At 40.6% G+C, this 18885-nt stretch overlaps 1 protein-coding gene across 1 annotated transcript in view; it reads right to left on the bottom strand.

The window, feature by feature from the left end:
• Positions 1 to 17644, bottom strand: part of CAST (calpastatin) — a 117001-nt gene extending 99357 nt beyond the window's left edge. Inside the window, 2 exon segments of the mRNA XM_017859661.1 lie at positions 1993 to 2055; positions 17365 to 17644. The gene's annotated coding sequence lies outside the window, so the exon portion shown is untranslated.
• Between the last annotated feature and the right edge of the window lie 1241 nt (positions 17645 to 18885).

The following is an 18885-nucleotide window of genomic DNA, read 5'->3' as shown; positions in this document are numbered from 1 at the left end:
AGTAAAGTCTACCTCTTATAACTGGACTTCTTAAGAGTGTTTTCCTTTCTAAACCTTTTATAAATACGGAGATGACAGACATTATAATCCAGACATTAAAGAGTTAACTATGTGTCATCACTTGTTACATACCAATAATGCCAGTACATCCTGTATATTCAAGCTGTAATATTAAGTTTCCAAGTTATAATTGGCAAGAATGACCAAATTAGTATTGGCTTTGTATCCACTTGACCATATTGGAAAAGAAAACTTCCTTTTTAGGCAAATAACCTTGATTAACATTAATAGAGAGTAACATCCAAAAACATTATTTACTGGTCTGGAGAATAAAGGAACACTATGGTTTTCAATCAGGAAGTGTTCAATATTTGCTTAATATTAATTTGATAGATAACCTATCTGGAAATATATTTAAAGGGTAGGGTTGATAAATGAGTTAAATGATACTAGGTAGATTTTCTTTTCTTTTCTTTTCCTTTTTTTTTTTTTTTAGATGGAGTCTCGTTCTATCACCCAGCTGGAGTGCAGTGGCGCGATCTCGACTCACTGCAACCTTTGCCTCCCAGGTTCACGCGATTCTCCTGCCTCAGCCTCCCGAGTAGCTGGAATTACAGGCGCACACCACCATGCCCAGCTAATTTTGTGTATTTTTAGTAAAGACGGGGTTTCACTATGTTGGCCAGACTGGTCTTGAACTCCTGACTTCATGATCCGCCCACCTCGGCCTCCCAAAGTGCTGGGATTACAGGCGTGAGCCATCGCGCCCGGCTGACACTAGGTGGTAGATTTACATGCTGGGAAAAGGAAAAAATTGTGTGTGTGTGTGTGTGTGTGTGTGTGTGTGTGTGTGTGTGTGTGTGTTTAAATGGAAATGTATCTTTTATTAATTTAACCAGGAAACAGGATGAAATCTTAATATGTTTACTTCTACTTTCTATTTTTAAAGAATCATTTGCCTTTCATGGCTATAAAAATTCACTGAAAACTTGTTTGGTAAGAAACAATCTAAATTACATTTTCATGGGTACTGGTAAACAATGGTAGAAAATGGAGGTATAAACTTTAGTACAGAATGCATAGCAGGTTCTAGCCATAGCAGCCTCCTTACATATTGACTACTTTGAAACTGCAGAAAATAAGCAGAAAGAAGAACTAAATTTCAGAAAAACACCTGATTAATGTTGATAATATAGAGAAAAATCAAATGATCACTTGATGTTTTCTAAATTTCCATATATCTTTTAGAACCTGGCTATATGACGTTTACAAGTTAGAAACGACTCAATTTCTACTGGATAAAGATGAATATATTATCCAGTTATATTGAGATTTAACACATAAAGAGCAGGTAAAGGAAGGCAAATCTTGTACCCTTTGGAAGGGCAGAAATTTCACATGACTCTTCCATAGAGAAGTAGGTCATTCTTAACAGTGCAAAGAATGGTATGTCATTCAGTGAAAGAAGATACAGCCTCAAAGAAAACCCATCTCAAAGTGGGGAGATTTGGTTTTACTAGTTTTCCATAGAATCTACGCAAATTAAATAGTTATCTCTTCCTTTTGTTTATGAATCTGAAGGACTGGTTAATCTGGTTTTCCCTGTCCTCCTTGCATGGCTTATGTCATAAAAAAAAAGATTTTTCTTTCTACTGCAGCATGTGTTTTCCCTTCTACACTTGACATGTTCACCAACAAAACAATTTGGATTCACCACTTCCTATAGGGAAAACACCCTAAGCAATAGTACCTTTAGTAATAGTTCTATTACTAAAGGGAAAGTATTCATACAAGCTCTATTTCCAGGAACAACTTTTTAAATTGATTTTTAGTGATTTCCCTCTCTATTCTTGAATCAAAACTTGGTTAAATCAAAATTTCCCAATATTAAGCAAAGTAGAAGCTCTTCGCTACATCATTATTTAATATTTCAAGGCATATTTCACAGTTTAAAAGCAAGAGAAAATGAAAGCCCAGTATTGTGGAAATTACCTCATCTGATTCTTTCTTTTCTCCTGGTTTGGAAGGCGATTCCCTGGTTTTTTCACTGACATGCTATAAAAAAGTAAAAAATAATGCTTAATAAAAGAAGATGACACAGATGATAGTAACTTTAATCCCCAAAGCCTAAATGCATACCCTTTTAAAAAAAAAAAAAGGACCACTTTAATCTTCCTCCTGAGAACGCTGGTAATTCACACCAATGTAGGTGGCTTTCAAAAATCAAGGGATGCTACAGACATTCATTTGGGATCCAGAAGATCAGTCTGTAATTAACTAGATGCAGAGCTGATGGTGATGCCAAGGCGGCAGCTTATCTCCTAAAAAATGCCTCATGAATTTTAAGCTCAAGTTTTTAGCATGGTAGACATCTCATTCATCAAGATGAGATCTCTAAAAACCATGTTTCATCTGAAGCCATACTTAAAGCTCAGTTCAGCAGGGACTCAAGAGTCCTCCAAGGGAATTCCCTAGAGTTCTTCCGCATATTCACCAATGCAGAAAGATAAAACCTGAAGGACAAAGACCATACCTGCAACTTCTTCTATGTATTACGGCTTTAAGATTTCGTTATGTCTATAAACAGAATTATTTTTCTTACTAGGACACCGAGGATAAATGCAATTTTTAAAAGTGTTATTTTATTTTAATAAACACATAACAATGGTACATATTTATGGGGTACAAGGTGATGTTTTGAATGTACATTGGGTAATGATCAAATCAGGGTAATTACTAAATCTATCGCCTCAAACAGTCATCATTTCTTTGTGGTAAGGTCATTCAAAATCCTAGTTATTTTGAAGCATATAATATATTGCTGTTAACTATAGTCACCTACTGTACAATAGAACAACAGATCTTATTCCTCGTAACTAACTATCTTTATACCTATTGATCAAACTCTCCCTAATGCAAATATTTTTACGTGGGGCATAAAAGCTTCAAGTAGCTTACATATTCATTTGTTTTGGCAATAAGGTAAAATAAGCCAAACTTCACTGAAATTGTCTGAGAAATGAAAAAATAGTTATATGTTCCTGAATAGGGGGTACAAAGAATTATTTCATTTCTGTCACATTGTGAGATGTTCAAGAAAGTGAGAAAAGGGAGCAAAATATGAAAAAACAAAAGCTGACCATTGAATTCAATCCTAATCACCCTCAATTGGATCAACATATAAAATGCTATTATGTTCCCTAAAGCAGAATAATAACCTGGATATGTAGGTCAGTGAAATTACTTGAATTAAGAAGAATGATAATAATAATAATTTATATTATTATATACAAGGCACTTCCATATAGTCCTATTTGATACAAAAAAAGAAGCTCATGTTGTTTCATAAATGAGAAAACTAAGAATAATAGTGATTTGATGGTGTTTACAAGGAAACATTACTGGTAAATGGGAAAAGATCACAAAACAGCCTTTCTGACTAAAATCTGTTGTTTGCCATTAGAGCATGCTAAATGGAATTAGATAATGTTTTCTGTAATCATATCAACAGATATGCTACTAAAAATTGCCAAGGAATACCAGAACCTGTGGCTGAACTCCTTTCTTAATAGTGTTTTGTATGAACAACTAGCCATAAGGCACATTCATGAATGTACAATTCTTACCCAGAAGAAACACTCTCATAGATCAGTGATTGGAATCCCACTGAAAAGCAGCCAGGGTGCAATAGCTTGGTGAACCCTCTACAGGGCTTCTTTTTCCTATACATCCTAGTCAAGGGTTTGTTTATACAGAGCTGAGGGCAATCAGTCTCGAATAATTAAATGAATCTTTTTAAAATGAACCATTTTAAAGCCCACTTAGATATCATGGCTATATGGCAATTGATAAATATTAGAATAATTGGTGAGCAAAAAATTTGTAAAAGCCAGACTTGAAGGGGAAATATTACTTATCTCTGTTAAAGTAAATAAGGGGGCCATTAGCCTGAGGTAGTCTCTGTCCTCAGATACCTTACTAAGGACACTGAAACTTAACTTGAAGGCATTTCTTGTAAATGGCTTAAAACAAAACAAAACAAAAAAATGAGCCTCAGCCAATCATAACCAGCCAACCAGCTGACTGGTTATATAACTACAAACCTCTCATCAGACCATAGCTAAATAAGGCAAATGCCTAGTTGTAGCCAATCAAGTAATTTCTTCGCTTTGCTTCCACATGCAGCTATGAAAGCTTGCTGCTCATGCTGCTGGAGTGTACTGAGCTCTCTGAACCACTTTTCATTTTCAGTACTGCCCAATTCATAAATCATCCTTTGCTCAGATAAGCTCTGTTAAATTTGCCTAAAAGTTTTCTTTAAACATCTCTAGAAAACTCGTTCTACAAAGACAGAGATTACTAAATCTGTCTCCCTCCAGAACTGGCAATTTTAGAACCATGATATCACATTCATAATCTGTAATTCATATTTTTTCAGATTACATAATATAAGTAATAACAATAATAGCCACTGTTTTATTGGGTGTTTACTATTTTGAGTGCCTCATTTACTTGTCAAGAGGTGCAATTATTCCATTTTACAAATGAAAAAGCTTTATAAGGTGACTTGCTCTTGTCTGGTACAAGGTTCCATGCTCTCCACAGGGTCTCACTCTGCTTTCTGCTCATGTGGCAAATATGTATCATAATTTATTACCCCACAGTAAATGCATGTACAGCCTTTTCTCCCTTAAAATAGCAACTTAAAGTAACAACTTTAAAATTATGTACTATAAGCATTGTTATTTTCCGACTTCAAAAGAAAAAGTTGCTCACAATAGAAAGCTATTTTAAAATACACAAAAGTATAATGACATAAATAAAAATCACTTATAATAAAAGGCCAACTTTTTTAGAACTTCATGAATTATATTTTCTAGTTCTTTTTTTTTTTCTCTTTTCTTTTTTGAGACTGAGTCTCACTCTGTCACCCAGGCTGGAGAGCAGTGGTGCGATCTCGGCTTACTGCAACATCCACCTTCTGAGCTCGAGCTATTCTCGTGTCTCAACCTCCCAAGTAGCTGGGATTACAGGCATGTACCACCATATCCGGCTAATTTTTATATTTTTAGTAGAGATAGGGTTTTGCCCATCTCTGTTGGTCAGGCTGGTCTTGAACTCCTGACGTCAGGTGATTCACCTGCCTCGGCCTCCCAAAGTGTTGGGATTACAGGTGTCAGCCACTGCTCCCGGCCCAGTTCCTATTTTAAGCCCAGCTTTTCCTCATGAAAAATTTCCAACAGACAGAAAAGTTGAAAGAATAATACAATGAATGCACATATTCCCCCCACTCAGATTTCAACAACGATTAACATTGTTGCCAAATTTTGCCGTTTGCATACACACACAGGCATACATAGAGACACAGAGAGAGAGAGAGAGAGAGAGAGAGAGAGAGAACAAGAGGGCACTACATGTCTTTATATACCTGTATTGGAAAGTAAATTACAGACATCCTGAACTTTTAACCCTAAATTTTCACCATGCATCTCCTTAAATTTGAGAACATTTTCCCAAATGGTATTGGTATATACCCAATACTATTATCACCCTAAGACAATTAACAAGAATTTCCAGTAAATAACAAGTTTATCAATTAACCATTGCCCTGATCATTTCTTGAATATTATTCAATATTCAGCAGTCTGTTAATGATGTAAAGTCAATTGTATCTTTTCTCTGAGAGAGATTCATGAAATAATTGAGCACTTTTCACATAACTGAGAAGACGGAATGAAATACTTGGGAATGACATATGTCAAATTTGATCCGGCTCAGGAATCTGCAGGAGTCTAAAGAGCGAAGAGAGAAAACTCTGCTGACCACTACTACGTGTAACTGCTGGGTTGAGGAGAGTGAGATGAGCAGGGAACAGGGAAGGAGTGACAGCTAGGGAAAGAGAACTGAACCACAAAACTAATTAGAGAATAGAAACTAACACCTCCTAAGCATCTACTCTGTGCTAGGCCCAGTGCCAGGCATCTCCTATGTGGTCTTCTTTGCTCCCCACAGCAGCTCTAGGGAGCACCCACTGTCACCTTGGTTCATGAATAAAGAAACTGAAGATCCGAACAGCAATGTTCTCCATGGTGATACCACTCAGGATTACGTGGGCCAGAGACTAGGCTACTTTGGATCTAGTTGAAAGCTAACTGGGATCTTAGGATTTTCATCAAAAAAGTCTTTAGAGCATGCCAGTGATCTGAAATGAGAATAAAACAAAAGGCACGAAAAATAACAAAACACAAAACCTTCCTACTCTAAAATTTGTTTTATAAATGAATAGAACACACAATACTTATGAATTCTGTCCTGTATTGGCAGCTAGAGAGGAGGCCAAAGACAGGAAGAGCAGGACAGGATGCCATAGAAAAGAATTTCATTTGAAGGACAAGGCCATAGAAGACAGGAGACTAGATGGGGGCTAAGATGAAGGGGGTATGTGCTCCAGAAGCTCAGAGCCAGGGAAAAAAATCAGATCAAGGGCTTTGCTGTCTTAACTCAAGAAGGAATAATTTTCCAAACTGTTTTCATCCCCATTTTTATCACATAGTTGGTAAGTACAACTGTCCTTTGTCCTCATTCTAGGTGACAGCCTCTGTATGTTTAAAATCTGCCATAACAAACCCATAAATCTGAAAAAAGTCAGTAAGAGCTAACTGCAATAAGGCTCAGAGCCTGAGCTCTCACCCAGCTAAGGGCTTCTGCCAGGGCGAGGTTCAACTCTGCTGCATTTGGGCACCTGCCCTGTTATTACCCAGATACACACAGAGACATAGACAGCCAAGGGAACATGTCACACAAAATAAGATAAAAATCAAAGAAACTAGGCCAGGCACAGTGAGTTACGCCTGTAATCCCAACACTTTGGAAGGCCGAGGTGGGCAGATCAGGAAATCAGGAGTCCGAGACCAGCCTGGCCAATATGGTGAAATCCCATCTCTACTAAAAAAACAAAAATTAAATTAGCTGGCCATGGTGGTGCGCACCTGTAGTCCCAGCTACTCGAGAGACTGAGGCAGGAGAATTACTTGAACCCAGGAGGTGGAGGTTGCAGTGAGCTGAGATTGCACCATTGCGCTCCAGCCTGGGTAACAAGAGTGAAACTCCATCACAAAAAAAGAAAAAAAAAAAAAAAATCAAAGAAACTTCTTCACATATAAAAGAAGCAAGAAGACAGAAAAGCAGCCCTTGCCAGCGTTAAGTCCAGCTGTGAAAAGACTATGAAATGCTAGTGTGCTTCTGAAATGCCTTTGCTTTATTATTAGTTTTTTATTTTAAGTATGAGGCTTCTTTTAGGAGGAAAGGAAAACATTCTAAAGTAAAATTGTGCTGATGGTTGTGACCACCCTGTGAATATACTAAAATATATTGTATCATATGCCTTGGTGGGTGACTTAAAAATTTTCCTTCTTCAATTTGGTGAGAATTTCATTGTGATAGTATTTGCATGTCCAGGGACAGCTGTGGAAAACTGATGGAGCAATAAAAGGTTATCTTGGTGCCTCTGGACTCTCCAAGCTCATGGAACTCAGCTGTCTACCATCATACACACCGAGAAAGGCTTGTACCAGGGGCTCCCCAGGATCACAAAGCCTTCAGGTTCGCAGTAGGTCCCATCCTTCAGTGCCTGTCACAAGCACCTGGGAAGCTTTTAGAAACATTTGTGTCAGGGCATAGGGATTTAGATTTAGTTCGAATAGAATGGGGCCTGGCCATGGGTACATTTTTCTAAAGTTTCCTAGCTGATTCCAATATACAACCAGGATTGAGAACCACTGGTCTTAGGGGAAGATTTGTGGGCACCATGATAGGAAGTGGAAGTTTCTGCTCCTCACACCATCCCACTGAGTCGGCACCCATGGGGAGGTTCCCAGGGTCAGGCAGACTGGGGCGGCTCTGGGCTCCTCCTGGGTAAACTCGGATTGCTCAGTGAAGTCACACAGTGCCCTATGTTCACACCAGTATTTCCTGTCTAATTCTGAGCTTTGCCCTACTAATGGAGCATCATGTTTTCACATTTGCATATTAATCTCTCTTTTCTCAGTAAAGCAAACAAAGTAGCACTCTAATGTACACTCTATTGCTTACTGATTACTTTATAAACCCATACATCTTGCCTTCCTAATCACAGGGTAAATTACATCCTTTTGTTCCTAGATGTGTGGTAGGACCATAACAAATAATTCTTGATTGAAAGACCATGTTTCCACAAGCCCATAAACATTCCTTGAGAAGTACTTTTGCTCTTTTCAGATCAGTAAACTAGACAAAAGAGAAAGAGGCCATGAAGGTAGTTTGAAAAATTAAGAGACAATGTGCAAATTGGTATTTCCCACAAAAATACCTTATGATATATTTGTTTATGTACTCTACTTGCTAAAGCAAAATTATTCAGCAAACAAGCAGAAGGACCAAAGCTTCTGTAAAGCTGGTTTTGCTTCAGAACAGTCTCCCTGTGTGCAGATCCTAGGAATGTCCCCCTTCAGGTGGATTCCTTGTTCTATTTCTGCTGTGTTCAAATTGCAGTGGAACTTTGCTGGCTGCAATTCTCCTGATGGATGGCCTCAAGTTGGGTTTAGCCAAGAGCAGGCACTGCCAGGAGACTAGAGGTGGTGGGTGGGTGGTATTCCCTTTTCTCCACCCCCTCCTCCAGTAGCACCTCCTGCAGGATGGGTCGGCTGTGGTTCCAGCTTCCACAAGGTGACCCTTGTCCTCCCTGTGTCCCTCTAGACTAGGGATGGTAGCAGCTTCCTGCAGTTTCTAATCTCTGGGTTGCCTCACCCTCCCTTGATGGCTTCCCAGCCTTTTTTGTTGCCTGGATAAGCAATTCCCCTATGTTACATTCCCTTTGTTTTAAATACTCAGAGTCATTGCCCTCTGTTAGTTGACTGCAATAGACTCTAATAGGGCAGAAAGAGCACCGATTTGTAAGGCTATGTGACCGTGACCTTGGGCAGACAATTTAATTTTTCAGTTTCTTCTTGTAAAATAGGGCTAATGGTATCTACCCCAGGGGCTGGCAAATTTATGAAAAGAGTTGACATTAGTGAGGAGCCTGCTCATTGCCTTGTTAATTTTAAGAATACAATTAAAATTATTCCATTTCCTTCTTTTTCCCTGGCAGCAATCTGACTGTGGTGAATTAGAAGCCAGTGAGTAAAGGTTTGAGGGTTTCATTTCCTAAGGCTGTAAACATTAGAACAGAAGAATTTAGTATTTTAGTTTCCCTAAAGTACAAAGGATACTTATCAGGTTCATCTGATAAAGCTTTTGTTTAGTACTTTGTCTATCTCATGACTGTGTATTATATATTATTCTCACATCTTCACATTACACTCAAGGAGATAAACTACATGGGGGTTAAAGAATTCACTTTCCCAACAAACTACAGCAATTTGGTTACAAGGATGAAACTTGTGTTTGCAATTCCCATACTTTAAAATATGTTGAAAGGGTGTGTGTGTGTGTGTGTGTTTGTGCTGGCAGCTGTGATAGTTAACAGATAAAACAAGACTGGCATAATGTTGACAATTATTGACACCAATGATTGGTATACGAAGAGGTCATTATACTCTTGTATTTATTTATTTATTTATTTATTTATTTATTTATTTATTTATTGAGATGAAGTCTTGCTGTCACCCAGGCTGGAGTGCAGTGGCACGATCTGGGCTCACGGAAAACTCCGCCTCCCAGGTTCACGCCATTTTCTGCCTCAGCCTCCCGAGTCGCTGGGATTACAGGTGCCTGCCACCACACCCGGCTAATTTTTTATATTTTAGTAGAGATGGGGTTTCATCATCTTGGTCAGGCTGGTCTTGAACTCCTGACCTTGTGATCCACCCGCCTCAGCCTCCCAAAGTGCTGGGATTACAGGCGTGAGCCACCATGCCCGGCCTCATTATACTCTTCTCTTATTTTGTGTACTAATGCTTAATATGTATCAAGGATTAACTGCATAGCTATAATTCTGAAATCCCTATGTTTCATTGAACCCCAAGTGTTCGTTTTTTTCTAACATTTTAAGATTTTAGCGGACGTGACAAGATGCCACCATAAAGGTACAGGCCCTATGTGTCCAGTTTTCAGAGGTGGCATCTACTACCTGTCATAGATTAGCTCCTGGGATTCACCTGAAGTAAGGCTTGATGAGTTTTCCCTAAGTCAAAGGGAGTATCGCGAGAACTTAAATAGTTACTTTGTTGCCACAGCAGTCAGTCATGAGAATGAACTTGTAGTTTTATCTATGAGACATGCAAGAGGAGGCCAGGCACATACCACTGCACGATTTTTTTTGTGTGTCCACTGCACTCTGCACAAAACTGACACACAGCAGGTGGACAATAAACAACTGTGAACATCTTGAGCTTTACCAAATTTATTCTTATGTTCTATGAGTTTTTTACAATAAAACAAATTCCATACATTTTGGAAACTATAACTTTATACCTTTTCTTCTTGAGTTAACTGACTTGTCCATTTGAGGAGATAACTTACATAAACAGTGTTTATTGGATGGAGCTGTTCTTGCCTTTTCTTAACTGGAAGACATCTGATATACTTTTCCCCTTTATGGTGGCTGTAAAGCTTTCTGGGTATGTTTTCACGAAAGGAAAATGAGACAACTTAAAGAACAGAACTTTAGTATCTGTTAATATGATTTTCATCTTTAAAATACCTCAAGGGGAAAATGATGGACTACTTAGAGTAGTCTTGTATCTGCTGAGACAATCTGGTCAGAACTAATTACCCACCTATCCACATGGAATCTCACATAACCAGCGACTGTTCCCACCCCAGAAGGCTATAGCATTCTTTAAAAGCACTTGTAGAATATAATTAACTTTCTGGGAAGTGCCAAAACTGATTTTAAAGAAAATATTATCAGATGCTACTCTTAGTTTTAAAGGCGTATACAAAATGGGGAGCAAACTAATTCAAAGACTGTCAGCTGAAAGAGAAAGGCTGTATTTGACCTCTCTGTTTCCATTACCCTAAAGTCTGTGCCCTTTTGCAGGCCCTGTTGTTTGCCTTCCTTAGTTCTAAAATTCACTGTGAGCAAGTGATCTGTCCTGCCATGGGAGGCTTGCAACACTCTTCCCAGGCTGGTTGCAATGATGGGGCCTCCCAAATGACTGGGCTCCTTGATCATGCTGTCACTAGGTCTATGGATCTAATTAGGCTAAGAAACACCTTTAATTAACATAGCCTAATAGAATCAACTTATGATTCAGGAATGTGATTACTGGTGTGGGCCAAATTAACCTTCGTCCATGCTTGATCGTTACATGGCTCATAAGATGTTCTTCAAATTTAGCTTTTCAAAGTTGTGTGTGTGTGGGTGTGTGTGTATGTTTACTACAACCACATAATTCTTCAGAAGATAAAGTAAATAGGATTGATGGTATTCAGTGTGGAAATATACATTGTAATGTTTCACTGACTAGTTTTATAGGTGGCATGCTGTTAAACAAATGCATCTTAGACATTCTTTTAATTATTTCATTTTATTCTGCCAAAATATTGAAAGTTAGATCATTTACAATCTTTTCAGTATTTAAGGATTCCACAAAGATATTTTAATTATAGGATTTATCTGAAGTATTCTGAGATGTCTGTGTATATACAGACATCTGTGTTTATATCTGTAGATATATACACATATAAATCTGTGTCTATATATGTATTATACATGCATGTGTATATACAGACATCTGTAGTTATATCTGTAGATATATACACACGTAAATCTAGTTATCTGTATATGTATTATACATGCATGTGTGTATTATATATAAGTATGCACATATATGTACATTGGATTGCATATGTTTGTGTGTATGTGTGTATGCATATATGTGTGTGTATATATAAATATATGTTATAAACTGGCTCCATGGACCGTTGGGGGATTTATGGGTGGTCTTTTGGAAATCTCTGAACTCCCTGAAGCTATACTGGAAACTGCNCATTATACTCTTGTATTTATTTATTTATTTATTTATTTATTTATTTATTTATTTATTGAGATGAAGTCTTGCTGTCACCCAGGCTGGAGTGCAGTGGCACGATCTGGGCTCACGGAAAACTCCGCCTCCCAGGTTCACGCCATTTTTCTGCCTCAGCCTCCCGAGTCGCTGGGATTACAGGTGCCTGCCACCACACCCGGCTAATTTTTTATATTTTTAGTAGAGATGGGGGTTTCATCATCTTGGTCAGGCTGGTCTTGAACTCCTGACCTTGTGATCCACCCGCCTCAGCCTCCCAAAGTGCTGGGATTACAGGCGTGAGCCACCATGCCCGGCCTCATTATACTCTTCTCTTATTTTGTGTACTAATGCTTAATATGTATCAAGGATTAACTGCATAGCTATAATTCTGAAATCCCTATGTTTCATTGAACCCCAAGTGTTCGTTTTTTTCTAACATTTTAAGATTTTAGCGGACGTGACAAGATGCCACCATAAAGGTACAGGCCCTATGTGTCCAGTTTTCAGAGGTGGCATCTACTACCTGTCATAGATTAGCTCCTGGGATTCACCTGAAGTAAGGCTTGATGAGTTTTCCCTAAGTCAAAGGGAGTATCGCGAGAACTTAAATAGTTACTTTGTTGCCACAGCAGTCAGTCATGAGAATGAACTTGTAGTTTTATCTATGAGACATGCAAGAGGAGGCCAGGCACATACCACTGCACGATTTTTTTTGTGTGTCCACTGCACTCTGCACAAAACTGACACACAGCAGGTGGACAATAAACAACTGTGAACATCTTGAGCTTTACCAAATTTATTCTTATGTTCTATGAGTTTTTTACAATAAAAACAAATTCCATACATTTTTGGAAACTATAACTTTATACCTTTTTCTTCTTGAGTTAACTGACTTGTCCATTTGAGGAGATAACTTACATAAACAGTGTTTATTGGATGGAGCTGTTCTTGCCTTTTTCTTAACTGGAAGACATCTGATATACTTTTTCCCCCTTTATGGTGGCTGTAAAGCTTTCTGGGTATGTTTTCACGAAAGGAAAATGAGACAACTTAAAGAACAGAACTTTAGTATCTGTTAATATGATTTTCATCTTTAAAATACCTCAAGGGGGAAAAATGATGGACTACTTAGAGTAGTCTTGTATCTGCTGAGACAATCTGGTCAGAACTAATTACCCACCTATCCACATGGAATCTCACATAACCAGCGACTGTTCCCACCCCCAGAAGGCTATAGCATTCTTTAAAAAGCACTTGTAGAATATAATTAACTTTCTGGGAAGTGCCAAAACTGATTTTAAAGAAAAATATTATCAGATGCTACTCTTAGTTTTAAAGGCGTATACAAAATGGGGAGCAAACTAATTCAAAGACTGTCAGCTGAAAGAGAAAGGCTGTATTTGACCTCTCTGTTTCCATTACCCTAAAGTCTGTGCCCTTTTTGCAGGCCCTGTTGTTTGCCTTCCTTAGTTCTAAAATTCACTGTGAGCAAGTGATCTGTCCTGCCATGGGAGGCTTGCAACACTCTTCCCAGGCTGGTTGCAATGATGGGGCCTCCCAAATGACTGGGCTCCTTGATCATGCTGTCACTAGGTCTATGGATCTAATTAGGCTAAGAAACACCTTTAATTAACATAGCCTAATAGAATCAACTTATGATTCAGGAATGTGATTACTGGTGTGGGCCAAATTAACCTTCGTCCATGCTTGATCGTTACATGGCTCATAAGATGTTCTTCAAATTTAGCTTTTCAAAGTTGTGTGTGTGTGGGTGTGTGTGTATGTTTACTACAACCACATAATTCTTCAGAAGATAAAGTAAATAGGATTGATGGTATTCAGTGTGGAAATATACATTGTAATGTTTCACTGACTAGTTTTATAGGTGGCATGCTGTTAAACAAATGCATCTTAGACATTCTTTTAATTATTTCATTTTATTCTGCCAAAATATTGAAAGTTAGATCATTTACAATCTTTTCAGTATTTAAGGATTCCACAAAGATATTTTAATTATAGGATTTATCTGAAGTATTCTGAGATGTCTGTGTATATACAGACATCTGTGTTTATATCTGTAGATATATACACATATAAATCTGTGTCTATATATGTATTATACATGCATGTGTATATACAGACATCTGTAGTTATATCTGTAGATATATACACACGTAAATCTAGTTATCTGTATATGTATTATACATGCATGTGTGTATTATATATAAGTATGCACATATATGTACATTGGATTGCATATGTTTGTGTGTATGTGTGTATGCATATATGTGTGTGTATATATAAATATATGTTATAAACTGGCTCCATGGACCGTTGGGGGATTTATGGGTGGTCTTTTGGAAATCTCTGAACTCCCTGAAGCTATACTGGAAACTGCATTTTGTGTACGTTTGTATGTATTTTGTTGCAAAGGAAAGCAGTTCATAAATCCCATTTGATTCTCAAAATTGTCTGTGACCACACACCTATCACCAAAGGAAAAAAAGAAAGCTTAGGAGTCCATGTTCTAGTGCTATACTGTCCATTACTATAGCCCCTGGCCACTTGTGGCTACTGAACACTCTTGAAATGTGGCAAGTGTGAATTGAGATATGCTATTAGTGTATAGTGTGTAACATAAAAAAGAATGTAACATATCTCAATGGCTTATACACTGATTACATGATGAAATAATAATCTGTGGGATATAGTAGGTTAAGTAAAATATATCAATTAGCACAAATTTCACCTGCTTTTTGTTGTGATGTTGTTGTTGTTAAAGTGGCTCCTTGGAAATCTAAAATTGCAGATGTGGCTCAAATTATATTTCTATTGAATAGCATTGGTTTGGGAAAAGTTACAGCTTGATCACAGGCATGTAGCTGGTTCTAGAAGGACCAGCAAAAGGTTTTCATGATAGTACCAAAATTGAATTCTAAGAGAAGTTTTAGCAGAAACATCAGACCATGACTAAACAAAACAGGGTTAAAAACATAGATTTAAACTACTTTCATCCAAGTAATCCAGCAGAGTTTCCTTTAGAGAATCATGAGTCTGGAAGGAGAAGTCTGATGTCAACTCTGAACTATCCCTATCCATATTTGCAGATAATGTACATGGTGCATTTTGATAAGAACCTTAGGCCAATAATGACTCAAAGCAAACGTTTGCTCTTACCACATCAATAAAATGCTACAAGTCCAGGAAATGTACTGGAAAACACTCAAGAAGAAATATCTCAAGGGAAATTGGAATTCCCAATTCTTAAAAGTATATGTATATTGTATCTTGATTTTTGAATCTAATTAGTCCTCACCAATACTTATGTAGTGCATATGATTTCTATTTTACAGATGTGAAAGCAGATGGAAAAGGTTGACTTATTTCCATTTAAGAAAAACTCTTTGTTCTCCACAGTGTACATGGAGGCTTTAAAAAGAACTTGTAGGCCTGGTGCAGTGGCTCATGTCTGTAATCCCAACATTTTGGGATGCTGAGATGGGAGGATCGCTTGAGACCAGGAGTTTTAGACCAGCCTGGGAAACATAGTGAGAGAGACCCTGTACAGTATATGTGTGTGTGTGCATATATATATATATATCCTATAAATATACACACATACACACACTATACATACATACATACTATATATATAGAAAGGGAGAGTAAAAAATAATCTAAAAAAAACCCACTACTTGTGGGATATAATTCTGCCTGGCACATAGTAGATGATCAATAAATGTCCATTGTCTGATAAGTAACAGTTTCTTTCTTGATTCTTATACAGGGTTTCTAGCTCTAAAGTGTGTCTGTTTCCAACATCTTTGCTTTTTCCAATATCACATGCTAAGAAAGAGACATACCTAACTAATTTTTTAATTCTCACCATAAATCAATGAGACATAAACATTTTGGCTCTCACTGTCAACAAAACTTTGTGTGTGTGGTCTTGTTTTTTTTTTTTTTTTTTTTTTTGGAATACAGTCTAATGTTAAATCATGCTTCCTGGTTCCAAAACACTAGAAGTGCCAGCTAGACTGGATATCACACCTAATTGGTAAGACAGACATTCAATGCACCAAACAAATGGAACATTCTTGTCCCTCATCCAAAGTAATACAGTGCAGAGCAGTTAGCTTTTGTGCGCGCGCTCTCTCCCTCCCTCCCTCTCTCTTTCTCGCTTTCTCTCCCCAACCCCTCCACCGCCCTCTCCAAGGGTCTTGGTCTCAGATCTCAGTTGCTTCTAACCCTTGGTATTTGGGATTTTCTCCCTGCCTCACATTGCATCTGCCTGTCCTTTGCTTAGGGATTAAAAACGAACCCTGGATCTAAGCTCTTGCGGGCTGCGTCCGAATTCATTCAGGAATCCACCTTCTAGACAGAATTCCTCCAGCAACAATTCCAGTTCCATCCCACTTGTGAGCGCCAGCAGAGCATAGTGCTTGGCACAGGGGCGAGAAAGGTGCATGCGCTGCTCACGCTAGAGCGCGCTCACACATACCACAAGAGGGTGAGTCCCCAGCCTCTCCCGGAGCCTAACCTGAAGGTCTGCGAGGAGGTCGCACCCGTTTCGCACCCGGGCCGCACCCCTTCCACGCCAAACTCCGGACAACGCTTCATTCGCACGCCCAGAAGGGCAAAGCAAACATATTCCCTTCCAACACACTCCCTTCCCAGTCTTGCCCAGGCACAACCGCTCCTATTTACCGTCTTGTACCACCAGCTGGCGAATGCCATAGCAACAACCGGCTAACTCCGATCCGCACGGCAGGGGACCCAGAGAGGGCGTGGGATGCTGTGTTGGGGGCGCCGGGCTCGCACTCTGCCTGGCCGGGACCTGGCTGGCACGGAACTCGGCACATCCCGCGGCTGCCAGGTGGGCAGAACCCTGGGGGTGGAGCCCGGCGCAGACCCCGCCCCTCCCCGCCCGCCCGATTTGGCTCCAGGCTGGTTAGGGAAGAGGCTCTGCGTCTCCAGGCAGCCACGCCCTGCGGCCCGGCCTTACCGCGGAAAACTAGATCCCGCTGTCCAGTGAAACCACTGCACTCACTGGGGGTCCTGAGTGAATCCCATTCCCCGTTCACCCTCATCCTCATTCACCCACGTCTCACCAGCCAACTTTTCTCCGCGCGCCCCCACTCCACTCTACCCGGCCAACGCCACGCCTAGCGCACTGGACCCAGCCGGGGAACCGCAGACACCTCCAGCCACCTGCCGGGCAGCGGCCGAGCCCCGAGCCTTCTCCCTGCCCCGCAGGGGCGCCGGGGGCGGCAGACCGGCCAGGCTGGCAACGCCCAGGGAGGGCGGCCACAGCTCCGGGACCCGGTCCCCCGTCGCCCAGCCCCGCGGCTCCGACAGGAGCGCCACTCACCTCCTGGGTGGCGGCGGGCGGCGGCTGCGCGCCGGGGGGACGCGGAGGGGCGGCTCTGCCGGGCTGGGACCATCGGCGAGCCGTGCGGGCGGCGCCTTCCGGGAAGCGCCGAGGAGAGTGGCGGGAGGCCGTGGCGGGGAGTCGCTGCCAGGGAGGGGAGGGAGGAAGCGGAGGGCCCGGGAGCGCGCGGTGAGGCAGCTTTTCCGACCCCACCCCAGGTCTGCGCCGGGGTTCCCCCAGCCCCGATGGGCCCTCCCCTTCCTGCCCGTGGAGGGACCCAGGCTCCTGCCCTGTAACTTAACACCCACCGCCCGGGTCCTCACCCGGTGACCCTCCCCGGTCCCAGCACTGCTTGGGTTCCGGTTGGTCAGAAAGAAGGGGTTGGAGGTTACATCGTTCCTCCTTCGATGCCCAGATCTATCTAGCAGTTACCCGGGCGTGGCCAGTCTACGCTTCGACCCTCCTCCCAATAATCCGGAGAAGTAGATACTCTTTCTACATTCTTCTCTGCTTTAGCTATGAGAGTTTACCAACTCGAATCTGGCCCAAGCCTGGACAGTCTAGATAAGGAAGCGGATCATAAAAACAAATTGGTCTGTGTGTGTGCGTGTGTGTGTGTGTGTCTAAGTGCGTGCACGCGCCTGTATATGTCGTATATGATTTTACTTTGTTTTTTGGCAGTTTCGAATTTAAATAAACTTTTATGGGGAGGAGACCATAGGTTCCAATGCCAACCGGAGAACAGTCCCAAATTTAAACCCTTATTAAACTCTTATACTCTTTCTAGAGTCTGGCGAGTTTTGTTTCTGAAGCTAGATTGCTTTTGTCTTGGGCTCATCTTAAACAGCACTTCCTGGTTTGGGGCTGGAAGTGAAATGTAACAAGCCCTACTAGGACATGCTTATGTGAGAGACTGTCAGCCTGCAGTCGCTGCTGGTTCACCATCAGGCCTGACAGAAAACCTGTTTGTTATCCTGCAATAGCATCGTCATTTTGGGACTTGGGGTCACCGCTGTCTGCAGTGTTGGGGTTTAGACAGTTGAAGAGAGAGAAGGCAGATTTTTTTTTTTTTTTTTTGAGACCCAGTCTGGCTCTGTCGCCCAGTTTGGAGTGCAGTGGCGCGATCTCTGCTCACTGCAATCTCCGCCTCCCGGGTTCAAGTGATTCTCCTGCCTCAGCCTCCTAAGTAGTTGGGACTACAGGCGCGTCGCCACACTCAGCTAATTTTTTATTTTTATTTATTTATTCATTTATTTATTTTTTTGTAGAGACGAGGTTTCACCATGTTGGTCAGAGTGGTCTCGAACACCTGACCTCAAGTTATCCGCCCACTGCGGCCTCCTAAAGTGCTGGGATTACAGGTGTGAGTCACTGCACCCGGCCAGAAGGCAAATTTTAAGGAGAGATTTGTCATGCTATATGGAGCCTGGCAGAACAGAATTCTGGTTTCCTTTCTACCTCCTCATTTTAGGAATTCTGACTTCTTCCTTAAAGGATAGGCTAGCAGCATTCTTAATTTTG

The sequence above is a fragment of the Rhinopithecus bieti genome, unplaced genomic scaffold (genome assembly GCF_001698545.2).
Source record: "Rhinopithecus bieti isolate Rb0 unplaced genomic scaffold, ASM169854v2 scaffold_50384, whole genome shotgun sequence".
Classification (NCBI taxonomy): domain Eukaryota; kingdom Metazoa; phylum Chordata; class Mammalia; order Primates; family Cercopithecidae; genus Rhinopithecus; species Rhinopithecus bieti.
The sequence above is the reverse complement of the archived record's forward strand: the minus strand, read 5'-3'. Positions and strand labels throughout refer to the sequence as shown.